At 45.6% G+C, this 18681-nt stretch overlaps 1 long non-coding RNA gene across 1 annotated transcript in view; it reads left to right on the forward strand.

The window, feature by feature from the left end:
* Window positions 1-6612: 6612 nt before the first annotated feature.
* The window catches only part of LOC125618008, a 57963-nt gene continuing 45894 nt past the window's right edge, over window positions 6613-18681 (forward strand). The window contains exon 1 of the long non-coding RNA XR_007349217.1: window positions 6613-6706. This is a non-coding gene — a long non-coding RNA (uncharacterized LOC125618008). The remainder of the gene's footprint in view (window positions 6707-18681) is intronic.

Below are 18681 nucleotides of genomic sequence, written 5' to 3' on the forward strand. Positions count from 1 at the left end.
AAGAAGTCCTTATCCTATATGCTTCACCAGCTAAGAGGGTTTGTTGAAAGAGGGTTTGTTTAAGAGCCACCTTCTCCAAGAGGTCTCCTGGAACTGTCCTCTCTGCCCCATGGTGAGCTAGGGTATGGAAGTTCTCTGTAGCCCTCACTTGGTGGCAGTACTCTTGCTCCTGTGTGGTCTCACTCATTACTCCTCTTCTAAGACTTAAGGAAGTAGCAGTTGAGTGACAAGGTGTGTTACCAGGTGGGCGGTGTCTTGTCATCTTTGAACAATTTCCTCTTCATCCAGCTGCACACATATCCATCCTTTAACATGGGATTGGGCACTCAGTGAACATTGTTTAGTCCATGATTAAAAAAAAAAATTTAGAGGTTGGGACATCAGCCAGAAATTAGATGATTCCTCAAGTAGAAACTGCAGAAATTAGTAAACAAAGGAAAGAAAGGGGATGGCAATAGCATTTTGGAAATGTAGTTTTAGCCCCTGTGATAGAGGGCAGAGCTGTGAAAGTCCGTATGGTTCCTAGGCTTTTAGCCCCTGTGGTGGAGGACAGTGCTAAGACCCAGTGTGTTGTCAGCAGTTTCTGATTTAGAATCTGCTGAGCCGCACATAAGATTTGGAAGGTGGAAGAGAAGAGGGTGCTGCGTTTTCCTCCCACTCTGGCAAGTGAAGCCAGACAGATGGCCGACTCGAGGTTTGCAGTAGCTTCTGGGCAAGGCCCCACTGAACACTTGCTTAAGTGTCGCTGGCAGCTGTATCTCCACCACCAGCACCCTGATACCCCAGCACTCCCCGGTTTCCTGAAAGTTGGCTCTGGGGCTCCTTGGACATCATGTCCCAAGCCTTCCACAGGTTTTGTAAGCCACAGATTTTTCTCCATTGAATCCTTTCCTGCTAAAATAACTAGAGGGGTTTCTGTTTTTCTGACCAATACAGTCTCTTTATTCTGCAGTTTCACAGTGTCCACCACAAAGACAGCAGGACACACAGAATAGACACAGTTCATGCTGAATGGGGGGCCGACTGCAGGAAAATGTAGTTTCCAGGCTTCTGTCCACGGTAATACAGGGCAAGCAACAAAGGGAAGGCATAGGGCTGAGGACCCACAAAAAGATCTCGTGCTGATATTCACAGTTCATCTATGTTGCTGGTTTCCCAGCTCATGGCTCTCTAAGAAGCTGGAAGCCACTGCTACAGTTTGATTCTTAAATGTCCCTCAGAGGCCCTGCAAACAGCATTGTGGTAAAGACCCCTCGACTCTGGGGGAGTTAAATAGTCAAGTTCAAGTCTGGGCTTAGTTTCTTTTAGCTGTGCCTTTGGGGCAACTAACTTGAACTCCCAAAGCCTCAATTTTATTTGTAAAATGGACATAGTAACAACATAATAAAACTTTAATATATCCAATATAAAAGAATATGTGGATAATTTAGCACATTATTAATAAGCTTATTATATAGAACCCTCCTTGTGATGGTTTATTTTATTCCTAGGAGTAAGAGGTTTAGTCCCCAACTTGGTGCTGTTGGGAGCTGGTGGAAACCTTTCAAAGGTGGTGCCTCATGGGAGGTTTAAGGTCAATGAGGGCATTGCTTTTAAAGGGTAGTGGGATTTCACCCATTGCTTTTTTTTGGGGGGGGGCTCCTAGGCTGCCCTGGGGTGAGCAGCTTTATGCACCATGTGCTCCTATCATGACGTAATGCTTTTCCACAGGCCCAGAAGCAACAGAACTAGCTAAGGACCATGAACTGAAATCTCCAAAATCTTGTGCCAGAATAAACCTTTTCTCTTTTTAAGTTGATTTATTTCAGTTATTTTTTTTTACAGTGATAGAAAGTTGATTGACACAACCCTTCATGAAAAAATATCATTCATGGCTTCACAGGGTGGGGGGGGCTGGCAGAATTTCTCTTCACGGTGTATTCCAAGAATCAAAGGCATCAAGGAAAATTACATTGGACAACTTCGTTTGATTCTTTTACTTCCATGAATAAAATAAGCAACTACAAACAAGGGGTTATATAGAATAACTAAAGTTTATTAATCATGTGCTAAATTATTCACATACATTATTTTATTTTGGATATGTAAATTTATTTTACAAATAAATTTGAGGCTTTGGGGGTTCAAGTTAGTTGCCCCAAATGTACAATTAGAAGCTAGTAAGCCCACATTTAACTCCCCCGGGGTCTGAGAGTCTTACCACAGTGCTGTTTACTGATCAAATCTTTCTCATTCACAAGGGATGGATTAGATGAAGTCTGAGATTAGGATCGTCTGAAGGTGAAAGGTCACTAAGTCATGGGTATCTAATTTTATAGCTCATCAGTCGCTGTAGGGTGAGACTTCAAATTAGAATGGTGAGCAGCTACTGGAGGATCTAGGGAGTGGAGGAGAGCAAGAAAGAGAGGATAAACAAATGCTCCCTGTGCGTTAGGTTTTTCCCACATGGAAGAGTAAGGAAGAATAGGGAGGGAATAAAAGTGGATGAAATCATGGTGGCCACTCATCAATGGCTGCAGAGGGAAAATGATCTGGGTTGGCCTCAGCTGAGTCCGCAGAAGGGAACCTGGTCTAATTGGGCCACATTGCTGGGGAAGAGGCAAGACCCTTGGTGGGTTTCTAGTCATGATGAAGAAAGGACCAGCTGTGGTCAGCCCAGAGAAGAGACCCAACAATGTCCAGGTGGAGCTGGGGTTGAGGCCTTAGTGGGATTGCTTCCAGGCTGCTCAATTTTATCATCAGCCTATGCTGGGTGACCCACCCTGATTGTGTTCTTGGAGGTGAGGTGATCTGCTCCTCCAGAGGCTCTTAGGGATGACTCAGAAGGCAGTTCAGCACCCAGGGTGGCAGGAGACTTTCTGTGGCAGGTTCCCATGGATATCCCAGGGTTTAGCAACTCATGGACTGCCTCCCGACCCAGGGCTCAGGGCCCTGCGGAGGTGTTCAGTGTAACTTGAAAGAGATTGTCTAATTTGCATCAAGTGGGTCTACAGACCTTTCAAACCACCAAATTCCTTTCATCCTGCTTCTTAAATAGGGTTTGATTCTGTCCACTTGTTTCCGTCCCACGAGCACTCCCTGGAAATGACCACAGTAGCTCTTCTCCTGGCCTCCTGACAGGTCTGCTTCTCCTGCGTTTGCACCATCCCTAAACCCTGCTTCCCCTCAGTGCTCTTTCTATCATGCAGACCTGACAGTTCTCCTTCAATGGCTTTGAGCTTTCTCAGAGGTGGTCAGTTAGCCCCATCTCTCCGCCTCTCCATCACCATTATCTTGTTTGCATTTTCTCTTTAACTGCTTCAAAGAGACCATGCTTCATGGCTTTAGGTCCCTTGCCCTGCCATTTCTGCTTCTTGGCAAATTGCTCTTAGCCTTTTTCTTCTGGTGGACTCCCTATTCCTCCTTTTTTTGCTTAAAACTTTACTCTAAGACTCTGGAGGAATGTACCTTATTGCTAGATGACATTTATTCCTGGCTGGGTTTGTCCTGCATCTCCACAATTCTGCTTAGGAAATGCTCCCCTTACTTCATTGACATTGTTGTTTTCAAATTCTACTCTTTGCTTGTTGGGGAACTCTTGAGGGTGTGCACCACATGTGCCTTGTGTTCCTGGCATCCAGCTCAGGGACTGTCACAGAGCAGGTGCTCAGTGCATATTTATTGAAGGAAGGGGTTGGTGTTGGCAGCTGTGATCAGCATGTGCCCAGAATGACTTCTGTGCCTTTAGTCTCCCTCTTTCTTTCTGCTGCCTTTTTCATCCCCGACCCTAACAATTCTCTATTTTCCTTTCCCTTCCCAACTTCCTGCTCAAGCCTGACAGAGTTGGAGAGCCCTGTTCAACTGGGCAGTGTCCTGCCTTCCCACTTCAAATCTCCTGGATTCCATCTTCTTTTTTCCATACTTGGATGCAGCAAGAGCAAAGGAAATAGATCCAGTCTCATGGTCTGAGTCCCTGGGCCACCCGGGGAAGCTGTGTTCTTAGACTGGTTATGTTCCTATTCTTCCTTGTCCAGTAAGCCAAAATATTCTGATAGATGATCTTTTCCCTGTACTCAGTTCATGGATCAAGCCCTTAGTGCATTGAGAAGGCATGGTTCATTCTTTATTTCGATGTGGCTGCTTAGGAGTCCATCTCATGCCTATCTTCAAAGGAGGACTGTGTTTACTGGAACAGGACCAGGATTAGTGAATAGACATAGTTCTGAGAATGCCATTATATTCTCACAGGTCCCTTCCATGAGATGATATTTAACTTTTCCTGCCCTGGTAGCCTGGGCCATGGGTCCTGCTGTTCATGAAGGAGCTGGGTGTCGCAGCAACCATGCTAATGATTTGCTTGCTCACTGATACCCAACTTGCATGCCAGGCAAGGGAACTGGCCAATTTATTTACCTGTAAGGAAATTCAATCTATGCAAATGTCTAGCATGGGCTCTGCTTCCACCCCGAATGAATCAGAGAGTGGGGCTCTGCGCTGGGATTCAGTCGACTTTCTTCCCTGTGTCTAACAGCTCATTTGGTTCCAGTGTAGCTGCTGAGCACCAGAAAAACCCTCATAAAGATGCTTATTTGAAAAACATTCAGGAAATATTACTAATTCACTTGCAGGAGCAGAGACCTACTGAGTAGCACCAAATGGTGTTGATTAGCAGAAAACAGGAACAAACGTGATTTAAAATAACACAGGAGAGGTGCAGGGGCAAACCATGCAGGATGTACCTGGAGAAGCAGGCAGTGGGGAGCTGGGGAATGCTCCCCACCTGGCCCTTAGGCTCTGCTCTCCTCTTGGCCTTGTTTGGATCCCTCTAAATGTAGAACTTGAGAGAAGATTTGGTGCAAGTGGTTTATTTGGGTGATGAAATCCAGGACCACCAAATAGGAGTTGGGGAGATGAGCTGGGGGTCGGGGGGGAAGAAACCTCAAGAAGGGTGAACATAATGAGTGGACCACTAGGGGAGACTCTGAGGATCAATGGGTGGAACACACCTCAGAATCGACTGTACCTCACACTGAGGGAGAAATCTGGGGGCACCTCATTGACCCCTGTCCTTCTCTGATTCAGAGTTATGCCTGGGATGTGAATTTCCTGGTACTTGTAGCTTCTGGAAACATGTTATGCATGTACCCAATAGTGACATTGGAGGCCAGGAACCATGGCATTCACTTGTAGGTGGTCCAGGGGCAGGTGCATGGGGATGGGTGAATCAGCAAAAAGGACACTGGTTTCTGGCCACTGCAAACCCAAACTGGAAACAATTGGGATCTGATGGGTGCTCAGGAGAAATGTGATCATCAGAAATCTTTCGACTGTGGAACATATCTTTCAATGGCCGTTTCTACTCCGTCTTGGCAAGTTTCTCTCAGGTGAAATGTGGTTGGGAGATTTGTGGCTGGCTTTCTGGGTCTGGTGTCACACAGCATGGCACTGAGATCCCAGCTCTTCTGTGAGCCTCTCTGACTAGCCTGGCCATGCCTGAGGTTTCCAGTGACCCCATCTCGTTCCAAAGTCCTTTCCACCTACATCCTTGCTGAACTTTTGTTAATTGAACTTTTTCTTCTTGGGCATATTTGATTTCTCCAGATAGGAGACAGGCTCTCGAGGGCAGTCTAGACACTACACTATTAGAAGTGTGATTTCCGCAGTTAAATACCATAAACATGGCCATGTATGCACAGGGAAACCAGCACAGTTATCCAGGGCCTGAGAGGGCAGTATGTTCTCCTCTCTGAGACTGGGAGTTGAGAAGACTTGATTCTAGAGAGAATTAAAATATGAGTTTTCCTGTGATCTATTAAAGAGCTTACGGGCAATGTCCACCTCTGTGGCTTATCCTGCCTCGCCTGGGGAGTCTACTCTCCTCTCCTCTCTCTGCGTACAGGTCCACCTGCCCTTGTAGCCTCAATGCCACCTGAGATCAGCCCCGGGAGGAGAGTCTGACGATGCATGGTCATCCCATCTACCAGGGCTGGGGTGGGGTACGACGACCAACCCCACTCTCCTGTCAGTCAGTGTTCCTAACCCCCAGTCCCCCTCTAAGAGGTCCATTCAGCAGTTACTGACCTGGAAGAGTCCTCGCCAAGACTTGTTTTCCCCCTGAGGATTTCGTATCCAATTCCGGAGCCCTCAACCTTTGGTGAAGTCTTGATTAGTGCCGATTGGAAACTTGGGGGCCTGTTGGAAGCAGAGAAAGGATTATAAAAGGGGGACCTTAGTGACATATTCGGCTACTTTGGGCCACTTGTACTGAGGTGCCTTGGAAGTGACAGGAAGTGCATGGAAGAATGGTGCTTTCTGGGCACATCCCCTGCCTGGGATGCTTCAGGCATAGGTGTGGCTCAGGCACCAAAAACCCTTACACTAACCCTGGTAAATGTCATGGGGAGTCAGAGATGAGAACCTGCGTCGTGGCTGTAGTTTGTGGTTTTGAAAGAGAATACAAAGTCCCAAGAAAAGTTTCAGAGGTCAACTCCCAGGATGGTGGCAGCTCCCTCTTTTACACCCTTATCTGCTGACACCACCACAAAGTCTCACAGTTTCCACTTCCCTACCATGTGGTACTGGTGACACCAGGGGACAGCCTTTCAATTGAGTAGGCTGAAGCACTCTGGTCTCGATGCCATCTCTGCTTAGAGAGCTGCTGCTGAGCGGGAGTCTGTGGGAGCTCTCACCACGGGAGACGCAGGTCCCCACGTCCATCAGCCTGAAGGTATAGCTCTTTCCTTCCCAATGAATAGCTTCTCTGCTCTCTGGAGAGAGACGGAGGCCTCCCTGGCATGCCGCCTGGGAGAAGAGGACAGCGATGCAGTGGGAGGCCATGGGCATGCTGAAGCCGTGACAGCTACAGCTCTGCACCCACCCCATGGTTTTGGAGGGCAGTCGTAATTCTTAATGTGGCAGGGACTTAGAAAAGCTGATTCAGGGATGGAGGGAAGACCTCCAGAAGGTCTTCAAGTTCAGGACTGGAGTTCAGAGAAGCTAGCAACAACTTTATGATAGAATCAGGACCACTTCCCGTCACCGTGAAAGCTAGATTAGATTTCAGGGAAAGAATGAGAGTCCCCCCACACCCCCAGTATTTCTCTCTGAGCTTCATATGCATGGCTCTTTCTTTGAGTTAAGTGTAGTTTGGTAGGTTGCTTCTACTATGCAGGAGGCCAAAAGTCCTGATAAACTGATACATCAAAAAACTTTCGGTGATCATTTTATCTTAGAGACCTGTCCCTGATGTTTAGCATCTCCCCCTACCCCACCACTACACTGATGTTCATCTTCTAGTCTCAGTGGCTATATTAGTTAACAAGACATCAGCAAATCAACTCTAATTAATTTGAGAGAAAATGGGGAGGTTTGTTGTTTGTTTGTTTTTTTGTAAGTGGAAAGTTCACTTTCCACCTCAGTACAAGGCTTCAGGAATGGCTGGATCCAGGACTCCAAATAATGTATCAAAACTCTCCTTTCTCTCCACCTCTTGGCACTCTGCCTTTTAGCATATAGCATTTATACTCAGGAAGACATTTTGTATATGGAATAAAACATTGTTTCTGGCAGGTCCAAACCAGCGTCTCCAAGTTATGATCCCCAAGGAATGCAGACTGATTTCTTTCAGTACTAATCTTTCCACTCTAGGATTGTATGCCCATCCTGGAATCAACCACTAAGGTTGAGGGATGGCACATTCAGCTAATTCTGGTATTATGCATGCTTCACCTACAGGTGAATCCTACCCCAAATGCATGGAATAGATTTCCTTGGGAAGGTGGAATTCTGTTACCAAATGGAAGGGAAGAACAGGGAAGCTGCACTCTGTGTAATGGCTTCCCACCATGAGGGCTGAGCTTGTTTTTCTCTTGACCTAGCGGGTAGTGTTGTGGGCTCTGTTTACACTTCCTCCTACCATTGTGAGGTTATTTAATTGCTTCGCCATGTAATTGGCTAAATTGGCTAATGTGCCTCATTCTGTGGCTCCACAGCTAGCCTGGGTGCGCTCTCTTTTCTTTCCCCATTCCTCTCCTGCCCCTCCCCCACCCCTGCATGAGTCACCACTACCATCTTTCCAGGACTCCACTGCTTTGGAGGGATAATTCCTGACTTGAATCGGAAGAGGATGAGAGCAATTAGCTGAGGACCTGGGGCCAGCATCCACTGGGCCTCCTTGGAGGATTCTGTGTTCTGTGGGAGGTTAATCTGGTTAGAGATAATTTAGGAAAGCCAATGGGATGATGGCTCTTGGGTCTGCAGAAAAGGGCACTTCCCATCCCTGCCAGGGTGGAGCATCCTGAGTTTCAAAGCTTGGGAAACTTGGCTTGGGGATGTTTTTTTCTTACTGGCCGATGACCCAGGCAGTGGAGGGGGAAGGAAAGCATAGAGAGCATCGCTCTTGCTGGCACAGGTAGATCAGTCTACTTGAAACACAGCCCAGTGACCATCAGAGGCTGCACATATTTATGTCTAAGGTTCCTGGAGGTGGTCTTAAGAGTAAGAAGCAAGAGGTTTGGCGGGTGAAGAAAGTGCTACAAACTACCATAGAAAACGGAAGTGGGTTGGATCCAGGTTGGAAGGCATCCTGATGGAGGCATGAAGCAGGGAAGGCTGGGTGAGGAAGAGTCTAGAAGGTGCTGGCTGCAGCCCAAACTACAGATGATCACTTGATTCAGCCCCATTGAAGGCTTTGTCTTTGTTCCATATCCCTCCAATCTTTGCTCTCCTTGATTCCATTGGTACCAAATATTGGATAAATTTGCAGTAGTAGTTGCTACACACCGTGGTGGGTATAGATTGTCCCTGGGGCTAGAGAAAAAGCAGTGGAATGACTTCCCATCTGGAGCACGGAGATACAGGGTTTATTTCTTGGGGATAGAAGGGAAGAGACTTTAGGACTTAAATTTTTTAGCAGACACATATTTGTTGAAAGTTAGGTAAGGCAGGCAATATAGTCTGGAACCTATCAACTCCTACGGGCATGTGGGAGTTTAGAAAGCATTTACTAAGTCCCTTTTATGTAGTTGGACTACACATTGCAGGGACACAATGGTATCACCCTGGCCGCAAGAAACTTACTATCTAGTAGGGTCTTGAATGTAGAAGAAATGGAGCATAGTAGCAAATAGGGCTTGATGATGAGATAGATCTGAGTTTGAGTGTTGGCCCTACTAAATACAGGCTGAGTGACTTTTGGAACAACCTGCAAAAACTTCCCTATGTTTTTTTTTCCTTTGTAAAATGGGACTACCCCCTGCCCTGCAGTTTTTGTGAGGATTAAAGATAGCGTAAGCAATTTGGCTTTCTGTCTCAAATGGGTATGAAAGAAGTGTCCATTACCCACAGAATTTAGGTGGAAATCAGAGTTGTAACGTCACCTGAGCTGAAGTGGGTGCCCAAGAGCATAATGAAAAGTAATCTGAACCTATTTCTTGGTCAATCTTCATAGCTCAGAACCCTTTTATTCCCCCATTGCAAAGACAAATGCCTCTGTTTCCTTATCAACGAGTAATTATAACATTAAAAGATCTATCTTCTAAAAGGCTGGGGTTTGGGCAAATCTCAAATTATAAATTTTGATGTAGTCTAATGAAGTTAGACTATATCTTTAGTCTCTAACCATGAAGGCACTCTGTTCAGAGTTTTGGGCATTTTTGCCCGACTTGAGTACTTACTGAGTTCTTACTATAGGCTGGGCACTTTTATAAAAGTTTGGTATTTGATTTTCCACAAGAGGCACAGAAAGATCAACTCAGCTGACACTAATGGAGCTGGATTTAAACCCTGGCCCTCCACCATGACAGTGAACTAACTGCCCATTCCCACAGAGGTCTGCTCTCAGCTGCGACTCTGTGGTTGGACAGCTCCAGTTGCAGGAACATTCGTCTTCTCTGGAGTAAAAAAAATCTGCCTCTTCTTAACACCCACCAGTATGTTCCAGTTTTCCTGATAGAACAAATCTATTTCTTGTTTTGGAGGGTGAAGTGGTGGGGTGAGGGTGTGTCATTGTTGGCATCTGGAATGCAGGATTGGCAGAAACTCCCCGACTTCTCACCACTCATTCTGCCCACTGACAGGTCTGCGTCATTCTGACCTCTACACCTGTCTCCTGAGGGAAGAGATGCTTATACCCTGCATCCGGGCCGCACTCCAGCATCCTCAGGGATCTCTGTCTACCAGTTGTCTCCTGTCTCATCTTGAGCATCTTCTCGATCAGCTCAATGCACTCAGCACTTAAGTATATTTCAGTATTTTTATCTTCACAACAAAAATAAAACTCTCCACATTATCCTCAGCCCACTCCTCTGGCTTTTCCTTCCTCTTCACAGCCAAACTTCTGAAAGAGTTGTACCCTTCCACTCTTCCAATTCCTCACCTTCTAGTCTTTCCTCAACTGCTCCAAACTGGATTCTCTCTTACTTACTCCCCGCAGTGAAAGTCTGGCTGAGTGAAGGTTGCCCAAGGTCTCTTTGTCATTAAATCCAAATGAACTCAGTGTTATGAGACACCATGGACCACTCTTTAGGGAAATAGTCTTCCATTTGGCTTTTCCTAATTCAGTCTCCTGTTTGAACTCCCTATCTGCCCACTACCCATTAATTACTTTGGAGACCCAGATTCTAATGTGTCAAGGATGGGTTTCACTGGGGTTCTTTCCTTGGGTCTCTTTGACTTGGACCACTTCCATGGAACCGCACTGGTATCTGACACTCCAAAGTCTCTCTATTGAATGCAGATGTGACTCTTGAGCACCAGATCTTTAGTCAATAGTCCAGTTAATATTTCCAGAAGGATTTCCTACAAATTCCCTGAATGCCATACATGCAAAATTAAATTCGACACATTTTTCCTTCAAACTGGCTTGTCATCTGTTTCCTAGCTCAGTACGTGGCAGTACCGTACTACCTATTGTTGAGCCAGACGCATTGGGGTCATCTCTGCCATTTGCTTCTTCATTTTTCTCCGTATAAACTACATCTTCGTCAGTCATATCTTGCTTATTCTGTTGCCTAAATACTTCTTGAAACCATCCTTTTCTCTCTGGTTCCTGTGTCACTATCCTTATATAATCGATTATATTTTGCTTGGGTTAATTTATCAGTCTCTGACAGGCTTCCTCTTTCTACCTCCTTTCCTTACACGGAAGGCAGCAAGATCCTTCTAAAGGTCAAATGCATCGCCATTACTTGTCTACTTAAAAACCTCCAGTGGTTTCTCATTCCTCTCAAGAGGAAGCACAAATGTGTTCAGTTTGTGTTCTGTGATTGAGAGGGTGGAAGGCTGGGGGGTGGGCAGGGGATCTCAATGAAGAGATGGAATTCAGTCCTCTGAAGCTGGGGAAGGCTTCAGAACATGCAAGCATTGAGGATGGGTGTGTCCAGAAAGGCCTAAGATTATATAACCAGAAGAGTAATGATACAGGGTTGGATATGGGCAGAAGCCATGGACAGATCAGTCAGGAAAAGCCCCTTTGGTGTTTGAGCTGAAGTAGTCACTGAGGCAGCACCAGGCACAGCCCCGGGCCTTGGCCTTATAGGGGTAAGCAGCCTCAGACTTTATTTACCGGTTTGGGCTCTTTGGTGGTAGGACCAATGAAAGATGGGGCTGACTGGTAGAGTACATTCTGATCCCCACGGAAGGGCAACTTGTTGTTCTGCTCCGTGGTTTGGGGCTTGGGTAAGGGCGTGTGCAGGATGATTCCTTTTTGTCTTTATGGTTCATCTTGCCAGGATCTACTTGGTTTTGGACTCTAATGCTTTCATAGTTTTGAAGGTTGAACATTGGACTAGAACTTTGATGTGACTTTCTTTCTGTTCTCCTCAGTAGCAGATTCCCCCTTTCCTAAGTTCAGAATGAGTGTGAGCTCCCTCCTACCTGTCACTGGACCTTCCTCCTGCACAATGGTGTTGATGGAGCATTACCAGGGGCTGCCTAGACCTCCTTCCCCAGAGCCCTCTCAGAGACTCGCTGTGTCTGAGGAACTTCAGGAAGGGAAACAGAGAAAAGTCACTGAGATTGACTCTCTGGTGTTGCTTTCCCGAGGAAATCACTTTGGGTTCTGTTCAATGGCCAGGCCTTCCTTATTTTTCTTCCGATTTTCTCTTCTAGATACCAGATTCCTTCCTCTGGAAGTTTTCAAGGGAGATGGAAATGGGGCTGGGGAAAACCAAAATAGAGTCAGCATGAAAAATAAGTGAACTTTCTGGAGAAATTGCTGACTGCACAGAACTCAGGGACAGATACTAGATATATTAAAGCTAGTCTGAGGGAAATAATACAAATCTTAGCGTTTGGTCTCCCAGGCTCAGTCAGAAAATCTGCCTCTGCCTCCTGGGGAAAGAAACTTTTTTTTTTTTTCTTGCTGGCATGATATTGTTGAAGATGGTATTATTCTTTCAGGTAGGCATGAGAAGCTGTGAGGTAGGAATGGTAAACTCATTTTCTCAAAGGCCAATTCCATAAGTCAGTGAACTCTGGTAGTTTGATTGAAGACTTTTTATGTTCAAGGGAAGTGAGAGAGATTCGTTAGTTCCAGGTAGATATTTGGTAGTGGCAAAGGCTCAGGATGCAAAGTGGGCAGAGTCAACTTGGTCTAGAAGCTGTCCTCTGAGATGAAAACTTCAGGAACGTTGTGGGGACAGTTGTGGTTACTTCTCCAGCAGGCAGACGAAGCCAGCCTTGGAGTGAAGAAGAAACTCTTAGCAGATTAACCAAAAATTTTTATGAGACATCCACTTGGGCCCCATGGTGGGGACTGGAGAGAAGGCTTTCAAACCCATGCCACATTGGCTGGTGTGGAGGAGGGCACACATCTGTTCGTTGTTCAGATACTGGCATCGGATGTCACAGCTTCCTGCAGGACTTCCCTAACACTACTCTAAGAGCTGATAATCTGCAAGTGCAGGAGTCTGAAGAGCAACCCTAGGAAATGCTGGAGGGAGGCCCAGGCTCACATGAAAACCTCCACAGTACTCTACAATGCTGCTAGTGGGGATTTTCATAACTGGAGGAATATTTCCTACCAATATTCTCTTGAAAATTTTCAGCACAATGGTCTACATATTGAATTAATGCTGGGTTCTTGGGGACAGCTGCCTGGTTTTTAAAATTTTGGTCAGCCAAGAGATTAAGTTGAAAATTTGCAGAAGTAAGTTTATCATGATTCTCATCATATTCTGATAGCTTCACCCATCTCAATTCTTTCCAAATTTGTAATAGAAACTCCTGATATGCTGGTAGGTAGCTTAGAGGTGGAAGGTGTGGGCTATAGAGTAAGGCACAGCTGAGGGTTGAGAACTAGCTTTGCTCCTTCCTAACAGGGTGATGTGAGACATTTAACCTGAGTCTCTGTATATAAAATGAAGATAAAGCACTACTATAGAGTCTTGATGATGAATGTAGGACACCCAAGGTAGCACTTGGAACATGGTGGGCACATAATAATGTATGAAAGGGTGACTGGCATTTCAGTTTGGTTTCTCCTAAATGTAGCAGCCTTGGGAGGAAATTATAACCTGTGCCTTCAATGTACTGGTGGAGAGTATTGGTTTTGTATTTCAACATATTTGGGTTCAATCCCAGCTCTGCAACTCAGTAGCTTGGTGATCGTGGATAGGTCTCTTAATCCTTTTAAGTCTCAGATTTGCACATGCAGAATAAGATAAAATACTAAGGATATCACTGAATTGCTGTGAGAAATGAGATCATTCACCTAGAGGGCTTTCCAGAATGCTTTGCCTCAAGAAAGCTTTCTTAAATTTAACATTTTAATATTGTTATTTGGTAATTATTACTTATATAGCTATGCTGTGGGTTCTGTTAGCCTAACACAGAGGAGCAATCTATGATGGAGCTAAAGCAGTTAATCAAATGCAGTAGCTACCAGGGTCCCCCACTCCAGATTGATGTTTAAAATCTCACCATCAAATTAACAGAAATATTTTCTAGGCTTCAAATCAAGCAAAGTTTTCTTTTGTTAAGGTCCCTTGCTAACCCGGCTGGTTTTATCTGGGTGGATCAGCTGGTTTTGTCAATTAACATTAACTTCTAGTTGAATGGTGAGTCTCTGATTGCTACATTTAGCCCTGAACCTGTCTTGAAAGGGCAAGAAAAGCATAAATGAATTCAACTGGTGTTAGTGTTAGACAGTTCTAGTCTTACTGTTCCTAGAGCGCAGGGCCCAGGGAAGTAGGGAAGTGAAATTGAAGTTAACCAGAGAATTAGTAGGAAAGCCAGAGGAGTTAGAGCCCAGAATGACTGGTCTAGGAGATGACTGTGGAAAGAAGCCATGCTCCTATTTGGTGCTTCTCATTGAGTTCCCTAAGGGCTGGAAAGGTATTGGGCTTCTGTCATGGTGTCTTGATATGGTTTCTCCCAGTGCCAGGCTTGCCCTGGGTCACATTTGGGTGAAAAAGTGAAATTGGACTTGTACTCCAGGTCTCTAGGTGAGTACCTGGCTGATGGGCTTTCTGTCTTATTATAAATGAGTTACCTGCTTTCAAGGAATCCAGTACTTGTGAGGACATCTACTGTTATATAGTGGTGTGTCCTAATTATGGGATCCCAAATGAGGGTGTGCTCCAAACTCTGTGAGGCCATTTTGATCCTGGAGTTATTTTCTGAAGAATTCAAATTTGGAAAGAGCTTGCTTAGGTCCTATAAAATCTCCATGCCTCTGCTCTCTGAAAAAAAAAATTGGAAATTGCTAAAGGATGAACCCTAAGAATATACTAGGGTGACCCATCTTTCTCTCATAAATTATTGCATTAGACAAGCTCCCTTGAAGCAATGGTTCCCAGACTGTGATACACAATGTACTAATCCTATGACCCAATTCATCAAATGTTTGCATGAACACATTTTGGAAATACTGATGCATCTATTCTCTCTTGGGGAAGACAGCTGTTGAATTTTGGTGGGGGGTAATCAGGGCTGAATTCTATGGCCACCACCATTTTGCCTTCTCTGGAAAGGTTGGATTTTTGGGCGGTGGGGAAAATTTTTTCTGGGAGGCAGCTTACTGGGAAGGCAGCTTCCTAGGGGTCTTACTAATATCTACAAAGTAGGTCCCATGTTCCCATCCTGAACTTAGAAGCCATCACCTGGTGTTTTATCATGGTCCCAAGCAGAGAAAAGTAGAGGTTTAAAATGGAGAAGGGTGAGCAGCACATGCACTGATGTACACGTATCTTGCCTTTGAGAAGCAAAACATTGACACAACCTATGAGTCTTTTATTATTGGGGGTGAGTCTAACTAAGTGGTTTAAAAACCCAAGCAAGTTTGAGCAGTTCTCCCATTGATCTCACATGTATATTTCATCAGCTCTGTACTCTTTAACAAGACTGGAATGCATCTGGTTACTTCCTTGGCAGAGCAATCATTACAAAACCTTTGTAACAGGCTCTCCAACAACCCCTTCTGCAACATTGATTAGACCCACAGCCCTTGAATCAAGCAAAAGGAAAGTCTAGTTACAAAGCAGAGTTATAATTTTTTGAAGTAATGTACAGCATACGTAAATGATAGGTTTGCAGATGGAGTTGATGCTGATAAATTCTGGGGCTGGAAAAAATGTACCTTCTTGTGTATTTGGAGACAATCTGAACCAAACCTCCGCAGAGGCTCCGAGTCATGTAGAGACCCACTCATTTCTCCTAATAGACAAGGTACAAGTTGTTGCCAGAAATTTGGGCTTCTTTGAAATAAGCATTTTGACTTCTTAATTTTAACATGAGATAGTTGTAACTGCCAAGATATGCTTTTGTAAAAATCTTAAGCTCCATGGGAATTCAAGACAGGGCAAAAATGATTAATAACTGGCTCTGATTTTGCTCACCCTCAAGTGGATATTTCTGAGGGATTGTTGCAAAAAAGGTGGAAAATGCTAGAATCAAGATAACTTAGCATGAGGGTGAGAGGGTACAAGGTAGGTAGCCGTGGGATACATATCTTATAATGGGAAAAAGAACAATTTGGGTACAAAGGAAGAGGACCCAGTATTTTTGGGGACTTTTCTAAGGACCTGGCAGGAATTCGGGCACTTAGCATATATTAATCCCTTTAATCTTCAGAGTAATTTTGTGCCTGGTGCTATTATCACTGCAGGATGTCCATCAAATCTCAAAGTCCCAAGTGATTATATATAATGTCATTAAGGATGTCTTTAATGTGTATAATATTTTTTTTCTTTATTTTCTAACTGTATGGGGTCCTGTATTTGCAGATGGTCAAGGTGAAGTTGAGCTTCTAAGAGAGTTGCCGGGGATTATAATGCAAGCCTCTCTGATTTCGAAGACCTGGTTCTCCCAAGTGCACCCTACAGGCATGACCAGGAGTTTGGCTTGCCTGGCAATCTGCACAGCATTGTATGAACAGGAGCAGATGAAATGAAGCCCAGCAGACCTAGAGGAGACAGGGAAGCAGCAGATGTAATAGACCTAGGAAATGGTTTGGAGGGCAGCAGTATTACCTGCGCTCCAGCTGGTAATACTGAGGCGGGGTGCTTGCTTGGGTCTTGGGCTTCCTGGGAAGGGGAGGGCCAGAAACAGATCAGGGTCTGCAGCTGGAGCCTGGCTCAGCTGGACTCACTGTAGGGTTAACAGGCTGTTTTGAAAGTGAGTCCTTTCCGGGATCATCAGGGCTGGCCTGTCAGAGGAGGGTCAGTCTTGGCCCTTGCACACAAAGCAGCCATAGTCCAGAGAGAGAAACAGCCAGAATGAGCAAGTGAATGGCAAGTTAGACTGAAGAGCGAAGGTGAGAGGAAGGGGGCTGCCTGCCAACGGAGAAAGAAAGAGGGAGTTGTCAGGCTTACCCCAGATCCCTCCCTAGCGGTCTGATCAGAATAGAAAAACAAAACTGCACGGATCCCCAGCAAGCTGGGAAACTCCCTTCAGATTGGGGCTGTTTACCAGAGGGGACCCAGGCAAGGGCCAACCTGTTGTTTTCTGCATGCAGTGTCTTATTTTTCACAACTCTTCTGAGTTTTGTAGTTTTCAAAAACCCCACTACTGTTTTTGTTTGGAAAAAAAAAAGTGATTTAAAGAGAATCTGAAGGCTGCTGTCTCCTGGAGGCCCAGCCAGAATCCCAAATGAGCTGCTCCCTTCCTGAGGCTCAGAGGCAAGCCCAAGGCAAGCGCCAAACCAGCAGTGCTTGGGAGCCTGGGCCCAGGAACTTCTGGGCCATACAACAAACCATGCCTTTGCCAAAGAACAGACAAAGGCAGAAGGCCCACTGGGTCTTTTCCTACCTTGAAGTGAAGGAGGGTTTTGTACTTGGAGACAGTGGCTTAGGATTTGTCAAGCACAGTGATCCTTAGAGGGCTGAGTTCTCTGCTTTCAACTGGTGTGGGAAGGGGGGAATATTGATCAATCCCCTGACAGCTCTTTTACTTTTATTGCATTTATCACAATTTATAAGCCTATAATTTTTTTCTTGATAACGTGTTTATGATCATCTTCTTCCCTGGACACTAAATCCCACAAGCATGGGTTCTGCATCTGCTCTGCTGTGCTCTGGTTCTAGCCCTGGGCTTTGGCACAAAGTGCATGACACCTGTTTGGGGCAGGAATGAATGACTGAGTATGGCCATGGCCTCAGCTGGGTTGGGTTTTGGATGGTCCACAGTCTGTCACTATCCACAGAAGGATAACCAAGGCAAGGTGGCATTCAGCTGTGTCCCCTGAGTGGGAGAACAAGGCAGCAGTGTGGGTGAAGAGTAGAACAGAGGAAGGTTGTTGAGCACGGGGATGGTCAGGGAGGGCTCGACGGAGAAGATGGGCTTACGGATGCCCTTAAAGTCAGGCGAGGAGCAGGCACGGCAGACAGCTGGTGGACTGGGAAAAGACAAGCTGAAGGCCGGGAGAAAAAAGCATATGGAGGGTGTGAGCTGACTGCCAGGACCCTTGAGGGGCTTAGCACTGGTCATGGAGATGCTGGGAAGTTATTGGGGATGGCACGGCAAAACCACTCTAAATGCACATACTAAGAATAGCAGTTTAATATTTATTGTGCTCTTACATTTACATAAAACAGGAATATGTAAAACATTAATATAAAGTATTTACATATCAGGTTCTAGGGCAAACACTTTATATTCATTCTTCAAACTCAAACCTCAGGCTCATAGAAACTGTTATTCCCATTTTTCTAAAAAAGGGAACCCAGGCCTCGAAGAGTTAGGACAGGCGTGTAGAATGGGCCTGACCAGGTGCCCAGGTGTTACTGTTGCACAGTCTGTCTCTGGACCTCCTCACTCAGGACTGGGCTGAATCTCAGTGTAGGTGAGGGTCATCTAACAACACCCCTCTTGGGGGCCTTCACACAGGTGATGGTATCCATTCATCCTAACTGCTTCCATTTTTGACTTTGATTCATTGCTATATCCCCAGGTGATCCCTGTTGACCCCAGAACCCCAAGTTGATGAGGCAGGTAGGTTTTAGAGTCTGGAGGGCCTGGCTGCAGAACCCTGCTCCATCGTAGTGGCGGGGCCTCAGGGACAGTTGCTTAGTCCCTACAGCTCTGCTGCGGGGTGCAGGTCATTCTTGTTCTCCAAGAAGGGGACTGAGCTCAGAGAGAGCAAATGTGTGTGAGGCCCAGCCTCAGGCTTGGCATATGGTCTAGAGATGCTTATAAAAGGGGGCAGCTATTTCAGTTACAAGGTGGTAGGTAGCATGTGCTCTCATGCAAATGCCCAAACTTTAG

This window comes from Marmota marmota, unplaced genomic scaffold (assembly GCF_001458135.2).
Source record: "Marmota marmota marmota unplaced genomic scaffold, marMar, whole genome shotgun sequence".
Taxonomy (NCBI): Eukaryota; Metazoa; Chordata; class Mammalia; order Rodentia; family Sciuridae; genus Marmota; species Marmota marmota.